This window comes from Ceratotherium simum, chromosome 20 (genome assembly GCF_057802395.1).
Source record: "Ceratotherium simum simum isolate JZ-2026a chromosome 20, ASM5780239v1, whole genome shotgun sequence".
NCBI lineage: Eukaryota > Metazoa > Chordata > Mammalia > Perissodactyla > Rhinocerotidae > Ceratotherium > Ceratotherium simum.
In genome coordinates this window covers 10776417-10788063 of record NC_141919.1, presented here as the reverse complement: position 1 = coordinate 10788063, position 11647 = coordinate 10776417, and the positions used below count along the sequence as shown (strand labels likewise).

At 40.8% G+C, this 11647-nt stretch overlaps 1 long non-coding RNA gene across 1 annotated transcript in view; it reads right to left on the bottom strand.

The window, feature by feature from the left end:
* Positions 1 to 3512: 3512 nt before the first annotated feature.
* LOC147914358 (uncharacterized) overlaps positions 3513 to 11647 on the bottom strand; it is a 110424-nt gene continuing 102289 nt past the window's right edge. The window contains exon 3 of the long non-coding RNA XR_015555301.1: positions 3513 to 3665. This is a non-coding gene — a long non-coding RNA (uncharacterized LOC147914358). The remainder of the gene's footprint in view (positions 3666 to 11647) is intronic.

The window sequence follows — 11647 nt, the reverse complement described above, 5'->3', positions numbered from 1 at the left end:
GAACACATATTTATTGAATGCCTATCATGTTTCAGGCATTTTTCTTGACACTGGGGAGACCATAGGGAACGAAGCAAATGTTCTGCTTTCATAGAAGCTATACTCTAATGGGGGAGGGCAAAATACACAAATAAAAATAGATTTAAAAAAGATAAAGTAGTAATAAAAACAATGTAGAATAAAGAAATAATAAGTAATGATGTGGGGACACGGACATATTTCCAATAGGAAATAGGGTCATGAGAAAAGGCCTCCCTAAGGGCTTGGAGTTGATACCTGAATGAACTGAGGGAAGCGTAGTGACTGGGAGAGAGCATTCTGGGCAGACAGAAGAGGAGATGCAGATGGCCTGAGGTGCAGGGCAGCCAGATAAAATAGTAGTATGTTCCATTTTATGTCAATGTATCCCTGTGTGTTGCCGGTATGCCCCTTGTAATATTTGGAACATACTTACACTGAAAAATTATTTAATATTTAACTGAAATGCAAATTAAAATGGGTGTTTGCATTTTAAATTTCTCAATCTGGCAACCTTACTGAGGTGAAAAATGTGTTTGCTTTATTACAAGCACAGCAAGGAGGCTGAGCAAGAGGCCAAGGCAGCTAAAACAGAGTGATCTGTAAGAGAGAAATTGAAGAGACTGTCTGGTAAGGTAGTCATGAGCCACAGGTGGCTGTTGAGCACATGAAATGTGGCTGGTCAACACACAGATGTGCTGTGATTCTAAAATACAGCCTGAATGTCAAAGACTTAGTATGAAATTGAAGGTGAAATACCTCTCGTTAATAGTTTTTACAGTGATTGCCTGTTGAATTGATAATATTCAGAGTATACTGGGTTAAAGTATGTTACTGAAATTAATTTCAGTTATTTCTTTTTATTTTTTAATGTTTCTAAATTTCAAAATTACATATGTGGCTCACAATATATTACTATTGGATAGTGCTGGATGAGAAACACTGTGGCTAGAGGAGGAAGGAGACCATGCAGAGCCTTGAAGACCATGATAAGGACTGTGGGTTTTACTTGAACGGGATGGAAAGGCATTGGAAGGTTTTAAGCAGAAGAGTGACATTATCTAACATATTTTTTAAAAAATCACTGGGATTGCTGTCTTCAGTCCCCTCCAACGAACCCCCAACTAAGGTAACTTAAATCTCTCTTCCAGGTGACTTCTGTTACTATCTGCAGAAATGATCCTTTACAATCATAGCCCCTTATCCTGGGGGGATACGTTCCAAGACCTCCAGTGGATGCCTGAAATTTCAGGTAGTACCAAATCCTTCATATTTCTATGTTTTTTCCTATATATACACACCAAGATAAAGTTTAATTTATAAATTAGGCACAATAACAGATTAACAACAATAACTAATAAAAAAATAGAACAATATAGCAATACATGGTAATAAAAGTTACTGTAGATCTCAGCAATCTCAGCATACAACCTTTTTTCTTTCCTTATTAAGCTGAGAACTTTCACCCATTCACTTAAAGGAAGCACTTTATGGCTTCTCTTTGGCATATCCGAATTGCCAGCATCACTACTCTTGCACTTTGGGGCCATCATTAAGTAAAATAAGGGTTACTTGAACACAAGCACTGCTTTACTGCCACAGTTGATCAGATAACTGAGATGGCTACTACAGGCAAGTAGCATAGACAGTGTGGATGCACTGGACAAAGTGATGCTTAACATCCCAGGCAGGCTGGAGCAGGATGGTGTGAGATTTCATCACACTACTCACAATGGTGTGCAATTTAAAACTTGCGAATTGTTTATTCCTGGAATTTTCCATTTAATATTTTGGACTGTGGTTGACTGCGGGTAACTGAAACTGGGGAAAGTGAAACCGTGGATAGGGGGGGACTACCGTACTCTCTCGCCTTTTCTCCAAGTCCCAGGCTAAGTCATCACAGTGACTGCAATTTACCAGCACCACTGAGGTATCGCCTGCTGTTCTAAATCCTGCTTTCCAGAGTCATTGATTCAAAAATATTCTTGGAGAACCTCCCATATGCCAGGCACTATTCTAGATGCTAGGGACATAGCGGTAAAAGAAGGAAAAAGAAACAAACAAAACAAAATTGAAACCAAAAAATGAAAAAATATATATATATATAGTATATTAAAGTGGTATGGTAAAAAATAAAACAAATGATGGTTAGAGAGTGCCTGAGTGGAGTGGGTTATTTTCATTTTAAATAGAGTGATGAGTTAGAAGCCCTCACACAAAAGAAGGGAGCGAGGGGCCCATATGGATATTGGGGGAAAGAGAGTTCCAGGCATAGAAAACAGCTAATGCAGATGCTCTGAGACTGGATTGTGCTTGGGATGTTGGAAAAACAGCAGGGAGCACAAGGTGTCTAAATGGAGCGAGCAGGTGCGATCACAGGAAATAGAGTATGCTTCCACTGAACTACCCACATCAAGGCTCCTGAAATACAATTAGAGGCAATTATGTGGCTTTGTGGAATTGTGAAGTTCCTGGGAAAGCAAAAATAGTTCTGGATTCTACTCGTGCATAGTCTGCCAGTCCCCTAACCACAAGGCTGTCTCGAAGCACACACAAATTTCTTGGACTGCAAAGTCCATTGCAGAGGATTTAGCACAATCTGAAGCAAGATAGAACCGTCCAGCCAGATATGTTCCAAATCAAGGTGGTCTTCACGGTCTAGCTTTGCCACACCAGAACCCACCTAGTATGTATCGCAACAGGGAGATTGGATGGCTGTATCATCATGTCCATGTCAGAACTTTTAAATGAGTGCACTCTGAGCTCGCCCAGCCCCCTGGGGAGATGGCCAGGAAGCACGCCGGGCTAGGATTGAGAGCACAGTTCTTCAGATAAAGTTTCACATAAGAGGCAAAAAGAGCAACTAGTTTGTAAGGGAAGTGGATCAGAGACAAACAGGGGATTTCCAAAAAAATGTTATATTCATGAAACAAGACCAAGCTGACATGAAAAAAAACCAATTAGAGAATTGAGAAATTATACATGCCATTGTCAAAATATAAAATTTATTAAATAAGCTGATCGGCATAGGACATTGAATGGTATGTTTTACAGGCTAATAAGTGGTAAGAAGAAAGAAAAATTGGAGCAGGATAAGTGGGACCAGGAGTGCCAGGTGTGGGAGAGAAAGAGGCGGGAGGGGACAGCGAGACAAAGGCCCTCCCGCAGGAACAGGACGAGGAGGAGAAAGTGGCTGGAGCTTTGTCCAGTAGCTAATTTTTCACAACCAAAAAGGCCAGAGGGAAGCAGAGGATGTCTGTGGATCCCTCGGTAACCAGGGCCCCTCATTGTGCAGGTGTGTGCACAAAGAGGTGGATGGAGCAAGGACTAAGGAGACATTATACAGAAGAAGAAACATTTGGGAGGAATAGACTATTTGGGGAAAGAAATATGAAAGTAAATAAGGTACATGCATTCAAACTGTCACAGTACATGTTGGCCTGCTGGCCCATCAATAATTATCCATTGAACACTCACTAAGTGTCACACCGCCCTGCTCACGGGAGCTCCCAAGCTCACCTTGGAGAAGGACATACACGTGGATCCGCCACTGGAGAAAGCGAGACTCCGCCAACGCAGAATGATGATGACTGCAATCAGCGTTTCCCAGATGTGTTCTGAGGGTGGTGTTTATCCTATTATGTGTTCTGTGATAAAATAATCCAATGATCCAATATATTAGGAAAACATTGCAAACTATACTCTTGCCTTAGAGATTCCTAATGCACATTGGCACATTCAAGGCTTTGAGAAATTTGAGGTAAGAAACCTATAGAACCATGTTTAATCTACCATTTCCCAAATTTATTTGGATAAAGAACACTTTTATTCATGTAACCCATGCTCATATGTATCAGAATTAATGATCTATAATGTCTGCTGTGGGAGAATGGGCTTTGGGTGAGCTTGCTGAGCCAGTTGGTTGTGGCTGGGCGTGGCTGGGCGTGGCTGGGCGAGCCTAAGGGAGAAATGCCTATGTGCACGTGCACTGTCTTTGCTGATACCCCTTCACCCCAGCAGACTTAGGATTTTCATAAAAGTGTCAGCCTTGCCTAAGATGATCTTGAACTAGAACTCATCCAGAGCCTAACACTGTGACCTGGTCCCATCTCTTCTCTCACCCACTTCTTAACCCTCTTTCCGTAACAGGGAGGGAGCTATGGGTGACATCTCCATCAAACTCGCTCTCACTCTCTCTTTCTCTCTCTCTCACTTGCTCTCTCTCTCCACAGCATTGAAAATAATCTGCTTTATCTTCTTTTTCTCCTCCCACTGCCTATTTCTTCTTTATTAACTGTTACCAAAAATTAACAAAAGTGCAAATAACAAAGTTAAGTGGGCTATGACATCACCAAAGGAATACCACATTACAAAGAAAAGTGTGAAATAAATTCTGTGGCAGGTGAGGTCACTGGGGGGTGGGACTTCAAAGAACATAGAGGCCTCACAGGGAAGCTTGAACAGATGGTCAAACTAGAATAAAGAGAATAGGAACGGGGGTTCTGGAGAACCAGGATGCCACATTCTGAGCAGAGAGACAGGCTCTCCGCATCCAAATCTTTTGCTCCCCGATTAGAAATAGTTTTCTCCCTATGGCTTTAAGTAACAAATTCTGTATTTAAGATGCACACTTTTGTTTTCCACAAACATAGTCACATCTGTCTATTTCATTATAGTTTTTTCTACATTAAATGTTCAAAGGACAGTAGCGTTCTCAGATTCAGACATTTACTTCAGCTAATGAAATGTCAAAACAGAGAGGAGAAGGTTGTCTCTTTCTTCCTGAGGCTTCTGAGGCAAGAGAGGGACTGTTTTTAGGGTCAGAGAAAACTACATGTTAAAAAAAAAACGAAAGAACCTAACACAGGATTTTGATATGTTTTGCCCTGCCACTGACTGGCCTGTGACAGTGACAAATTCTTTTAACCTCTTGGGGTTTTTGTTTACTCATATGTAAAAATGAAGCAACGATCTAAACCGGGGCCAGCAAACTGCAACCAGTGGGCCAAATCCAGCCACCGACTGTTTTTATAAATAATGCTTTACCGGAACACAGCCACACCCACTTGTTTTTGTACCACCCGTGGCTGCTTTCTTCTCCCATGGCAGAGTTGAATAGAGGTGAGTAGTTGAGACAGAAACTCTATGGCTTGTGAAGCCTAAAATATTTTCTTTCTGGGAAAAGTTTGTTCAGTAGGGTTCTGCCAGCTCTGACATCCTATGATATAGATTATTACCCCACAAGAGGCTTAATTGTCGTCGCTGGAATACAGGTGTCGGGGTAGAGTAAATGGCCTGAGCAAACCACCCCAATTTAAATATTTCGTGCACCTTTAGTCGATTGCTTTTGCCACCCACAGCATTTTGACAATGAACCACACACCAGATTACTGTAACTAGTGCCAAGGAAACACATTTTGAAAACAAAGCTTGCTTTCTGGTCCATGCCTTATGAAAATGTATGATGTGAATCGCTCGCAAATAAGGTGTGTGGTGTGCTGTGTCTCCAGCTTTGAATCCCAGAAACCACAACATTCCTCAGCTTAGCCTCCTCCATGGAAGAGGGAGAGCTTGCCTTGCCAACCAGATGAACGAACCCTGACATTTTATTTATTTTACTTTCTGGAAACACTCACTCAAAGGGAAAAGGGTCCCCAAATTTTCTGCAGCTGCTGTCTGGATCGTTTTTTAAAAATATACCCAAGGAAGCTGCCTGGGTGGCCATGGAGAATGGTTGAATCAGCCTGAATGTCACATATGGGGTGATTTGAACAGTTCACAGTGATCAGATTATCCTCAGGGTCCTGGCCATGTCTGGCAGCCCACTCACAATTGCCTGCATACTATTTCCTAGGATTTGCCACAACACCAAAGGGATTTTCCTGGATGATGTTCTCCCCTTAACATTTAACCCAACACATTGAAAGACAAGCTATTCCAGGTTTATCAGAGACGAATTCATTTAGAAAAATGTCAAGAACATAAAAACTCAATCACCAAGTGATTACAGACACTAAAACTCAGAGTCTCAAAGAGATTCTAAATTCCACAAGACAACACTTTCTCATCGTGTGTATGTGTTTGAGGGAGAGGTATGCATGTTCTGCTAAACAGTGACATTACCAAGGTACCAATTTTTTATAATGAATAATTGCACATAAAATGAAAAAGAATAACAATAACAGACAAGAGAAGTCAATTATACTCAAATTTTGTAGCAGTGTAATAGGAATATGCTACTGGTAGATGCTGAGAGATGTTGATGAGTTCTTTGTGAATCAAAGCTGACCCCATTCATTCTTTTGGTTCATAGAGGACATTGGACACTGGGACAGACCCTTGCAGAGATTGGGGTAGGGTTATTTCTTCTCATATATACCACATCCCTACCCATTTTTTATGTTGGGATAAAAGAATCCTGCAAGATAAATAAGTATTTTGATGAGAAAATAGTTGGGGAAGTTTAGGGCAACTTAGCTGAGCAGATCGTCCCTCTCATCCCAAGAGACTGAGCATTTTGTACATCTGTGTCCCAAGAGCCAATTCCCGCAATTCTGCTCTCTAAGAGGAAAATGAGAAAAGCTAGGTGAGGAGGAATTCAAGATAACAGATCCCAGACCATCTCTAATCTCTGCTTCCCTCAGCAACTTGCCCAGAAGCTGAAGCTGCTCTTGGGTGAGGAAGGGGGCAGGGAAGGGCTTTGACTTTTCTGTAAGCATCAGTGCCCCCTCTCCAATGAAGGTACCTGGACACTGACATTGATTGAGTGCCAACTTTGGGCTAGGTACTGTGAACACATTACTTCATAGCATTGTCATCACACTGCAAAGTTGGCATTACTATATGAGGATTTTCCCTATTTCATGGATGAGGAGATTTAGGCTGAAACCAAGGAAACTGTCTCAAGTAGTAGATTTAATAGTAGCAAAGAAGGGATTTGGACTTCTCTCTGTTTGTTCCAAAACGATTGCTAGCCCACCACACACCTCTATGGGGAGAAGCCCTCTTCCTTCAGAGCCAAGTTTTCAGGAGAAAACCCTTCCCATTCTCTTTGTTCATAGAGGATGAATAACCCTCTAACGTGGCATGAACAGGGCCTGCATTCTCTCCAGACGTGTCCTTGGCACATGCCTCAAAACCCCAAAGCTTTGATTTGTAAGCCGCCGTGCCCTGGAAAGACTCAGCAGGATCAAGACCAGTTACAGAATTTTAGCACTTTATTGTGTGTCCAGTTTACAGGGATTCCTTGGAAGTGTTGCAATGTATCCTTGCCAACTGATGTGCAGAATTATATGTGGTACTTCAATACAGGTGACCGCATTGTAGGGGTGTTGGTTTGCCCAGTGTGTAGTTGTGGGGCCCTGGCCACCCTAAAAGAGAAAGAGGGGCTGCTTTTTTGTTTTCACTCTCAACTCTCCCCACTAGGCAGTGGCTAACACTCCACTGCTCCCAGGGACAGAGCTGTCTCTCTCATCTCTATCGTAATATAGAGATGATGCTAAAGCTGTCACAAATCTCAGCAAGTCAACACACGGGAGACCAGGAGAATCTGAGAGAGTGAAAAGTTCAAATTCTATAGTCTTCAAAGAATTACTACTTCAAAGAATATGACACATGCACACAAGCATATGTGTATGTGTATATATCTGGGCAAAGCAAGCCCTGGAAAGTAGGCAGTTGAGAATTTGTGATCCTTTGAAAGGTTATTTTGATGATAAACTAAGAATGATTTACAAAATTGAATTCTTCTAAAGTGCTTGAGAGCAATTTCTTTTCAATGGAAGGTGAGAAATTCATCCTTTTAATCTTGTTTGCACTCTTGTTTTCTTTAGAAAATTTAAATAGAATGTACTTGGTCTAAATTTGTTCATCACAAATTTCAAACGTGTGAGACCTGATTAGCAGATCTTACAGGAACTAAGGCAGATCTGAGAGAGGGTTTGTGAACAACCACTACATCTACATTCCAAAATCAGTATCTTAAATGACTCTCTGATCACCCCAATCAAGAGAAAATAAATTTGGATAGATAACACAAGGATACCCATAAAAATGGTGACAGCAGCTACCTCTGTGCTGGGAAACTGAGGGGCTTGAAGCAGGATTGGAGGGAAATTTACTTAGATAGTTTTGTGTCTGTTGGATTTTGAATCAGGTGCTTTGCTTATTCAAAATAATTGAAATTAAATTCCTAACTTAATATTCAGTGTCACTATTTTTATTTATTACCTCTGAAAAGGAAGTTATTTGTTTTATTTTTATCCTCCTCATGTTTTTGCCGTGACTTTCAAAATCTTCAAGGGCTCTCATCACTCCTTTCCTCTCTCTGCGCCATGTCCATTTCTACTCACTCAAATGCTGCGCTGGAAATGTTACTTTTCACATGATCATGTTGTGTGTCTGTATTTGGGTTATGCGTCTCCAAGGTGGGCTGCCAAGGGAGGTTGGATGAATGTTAGTTCTAATAGCTGACAGCCTAGGCTAGAATTTTGGTTTCTGCCTCTTACTGATTTTGTACCCTTGGCCAAGATACTAAAAATCTCTAAAGACTCAGTTTCCTCATTTCTGAAAAGAGGATAACAATCATAATGATAATAATAATATCTTGTTGAATTGTCAAAACATTAAATTTGCCCAGTGCTCTGCACATAGTATTCACTCAATAAATAATAGTTATTATTATGCCTTTGTGCTTAGTACCATGTACAATTCTCACACTTCAAATTCTTAAATTTCAACAAATCATGTTAATATAAAAAATGTTTCTGACTGAAGCAAATAGGTAATAAGGAAAAGTAGCCTATAGACAATGATGGGAATTGGAAAAGATGGGCAAACGGTAGTTGTCATCTAGAAATTACATTTCTTCTACTGCCTCCCCTACAACCAAACAGAAGGAAGTATACATAAAAGCTACCTAAGACTATCTCCTGCTGCCTTGTTTTTTCTTGGGTTGCTTTCTTGATATGTTGCCAACCAGAGTACGGAATCCAGGTTCTGTTATTTAGGTGTGGTTTTCACCCTGGGTTTTCCGCCATGGTCCTTTGGTTTTGATCTTTGTTTCCCAGTATTCCTAAGTTGTTGGAAGCAATTCCCAGCCCTAGGAGAACCCAGCCTCCATCATTAGCCACTTGCCTGTCTGGAAAGACCTGCTCCAGAGAGGAAGTGAGTGGAAATGCTTTCATGGTTGGAATCAGTAAACTTTACTGAATGGCCAACACATGCTGAGTGGTGTCCTCAGGCAATACGGGGTACATGCCCGTGTCCTAGAAATAAAAGAAATAATAGATTTGGCCCCATTCCCCTGTAGTCTTGTACAAGGTCAAAACAAAATCAGAAAGGCAAACTCCAAAATATGCATGGATGCACTCAAACTTGTGCAATGTTGGGTTGAAACATTCAGTCTGGGCCAGTCCCCTTACATCCTTCTCTCTTTCTCCTGTGTCTCAGCAAATGCTTGACCCATCATTTCTAATTAAAATGTATTTTCTGGCAGGAAGCTCATCTGGCACACATATTTTAACTGCTTCTCAAATAAATAAATAAATAAATGGATTTGTCCCCAAACTCCTGTGTGGAGCAGACTGTGGGTGGTCGTCCTGAGTAATGTTAGACTCCAGGGCAGGAAACACCCAGCTCACACTTTTCAAAGTGCCAAGCAGCCAATTAACTAATTACACTCAGACATTCTTTGAATCTCCATGACAGGGCAATTCAGCACAGCAACATATAGATTATATTCCACACAGATCTGGGAAAGTGTAAAATGGCCACATGTAAGGAACAAAAAAGAATTTAAAAATATGACAGCAATGAAGCATAATTTTCCCTTTTGTCACAGATTCTGACCCGTATATCTCTACCCATCTTATAGGCTTAGTAGTAATATTAAATGCAGTCAAGAAAATGCAAACATGTTATATCCCCTGATAGAAAGGAAAGGAACATCTTGTTTTGCTTGCTGAAACTTGGCCGTTAAACCCAGCAGTTAAATGTTCACAGGCAGACTGTGGAGGAAGAACACCTGAATTCTGGGGGAAATGCATCATTCATCACTTTTTTCTTTAAATACGCAGAAATATTTTTTCCATCATCTTGTGCCTTTTTATAGGCTGTTAATGATGGAAGAACCTGATCAAATGCAGGCAGACTTTCACATTTAGAATGGATAAGAAGAAGGCAACAAATGCTAAACACGTGTTGTCCACCACCAGCCAGGGAACAGCTTTTTATTACATTTTATAAACTTTTAGATTGACATTGAGTTGGAAGAGCATTCACATTCACATAAGCATCCCTTATTTTGCACACTACTGCTACTAATAATAAACAGTGAATGGTTGGACTAATTCCTCCGGTCCTTGTGGAAAGGATTAACTTTGCTGCCATTTGTTTTATATTTGCTGGAGATTGGCAACTCCTAAGGTCATCATATACCATTTCCCAAAGATTCAAAGCCCAGATTCCTATTAAGGAATGCAGGAGACTTATAGATATAACATCCTCTTCCGTGGAGGATGCTTTAGGAGTGCCAGGCTTAACACTGTTTTAGCTAGTCACGTGGCCCCAGGGATCCCAACTGAGCACCAAGACACCCTGGCTGCTGCAGCAAACCCACACTGGTGCTGCAGGATAGTTTAAATTTTAAAGGGGGAAATCCAGCTGTCCAACACCATACAAACTAATAGTATTAAGTTGTTTGGACCTAACTATTTAAAAAATAGACTGGTTAGGTAATTCTTATGGGTTAGGAGTGCCATGAAAAAATTACTGTGACACCAAAGGTGTCAGGAATCCAGAAAGTTTAGGAACCTTGAACACAGTCCAATTTATATGAACCCCAAATTCAAGAACATGAACTGCTACATGGCATCTGATCCATTCCATATGCTGGAAAACATATTATGGGGAGTAGAGGAACACTCACCTATGTAACTCTTATGGGAAAAAAAGTTGTAGAGCAAGATCTCAAACATATTTTGATCCCTACTCTGTGCTGATTGCTATTTCCAACATGCTAAGGACTTCCTCTGGTGGTAAAGAATAAACAGTTCCCAATGTCAATGCAAATAATCCATAATTGATCTATAAATCAAAATTTGGGGTGAGTATATTATGAGCTAGGTCTGAGGACTATAGCCCAGGGGCTTTCTTACCTAAAGAAGGAAGCACACCAAAGAAGTGAGGTGTACACAGTGGTTATATATCATCTTGGCACAAAGAGCATACAGCACATATGACAGGAGTATCACTTTTACAATAGTCACGAGATTGCTCAGCTGGCACAGCAGGTCAGTGGTCACGAGGTGAGCACAGCAGGTTGGTAATTAATCCTTAGTTTCTATAAAGAAATGCTTATCTTTAAGGAAACATCAATATTGGGGGGGAAGTTGCATCCCTGTCTTCAAGGGCATCATTCTTCTCTTTGGGACATCGTAAATATTTAAAGCAGATGTAAAATGCATGCTCAACAGGCCACGTCAGGCCTTTTTGGAAAAACAAGGTCAGGCTGAATTAGTTTTAAACCAAATGGCTTCCTCATATACTCCAATATATGCTATTGCTTTTCATTTATTTATTACTTATAAGGAAGAAGTACAGAACCTGGGCTTTGTGCTGTGTGCTGTTC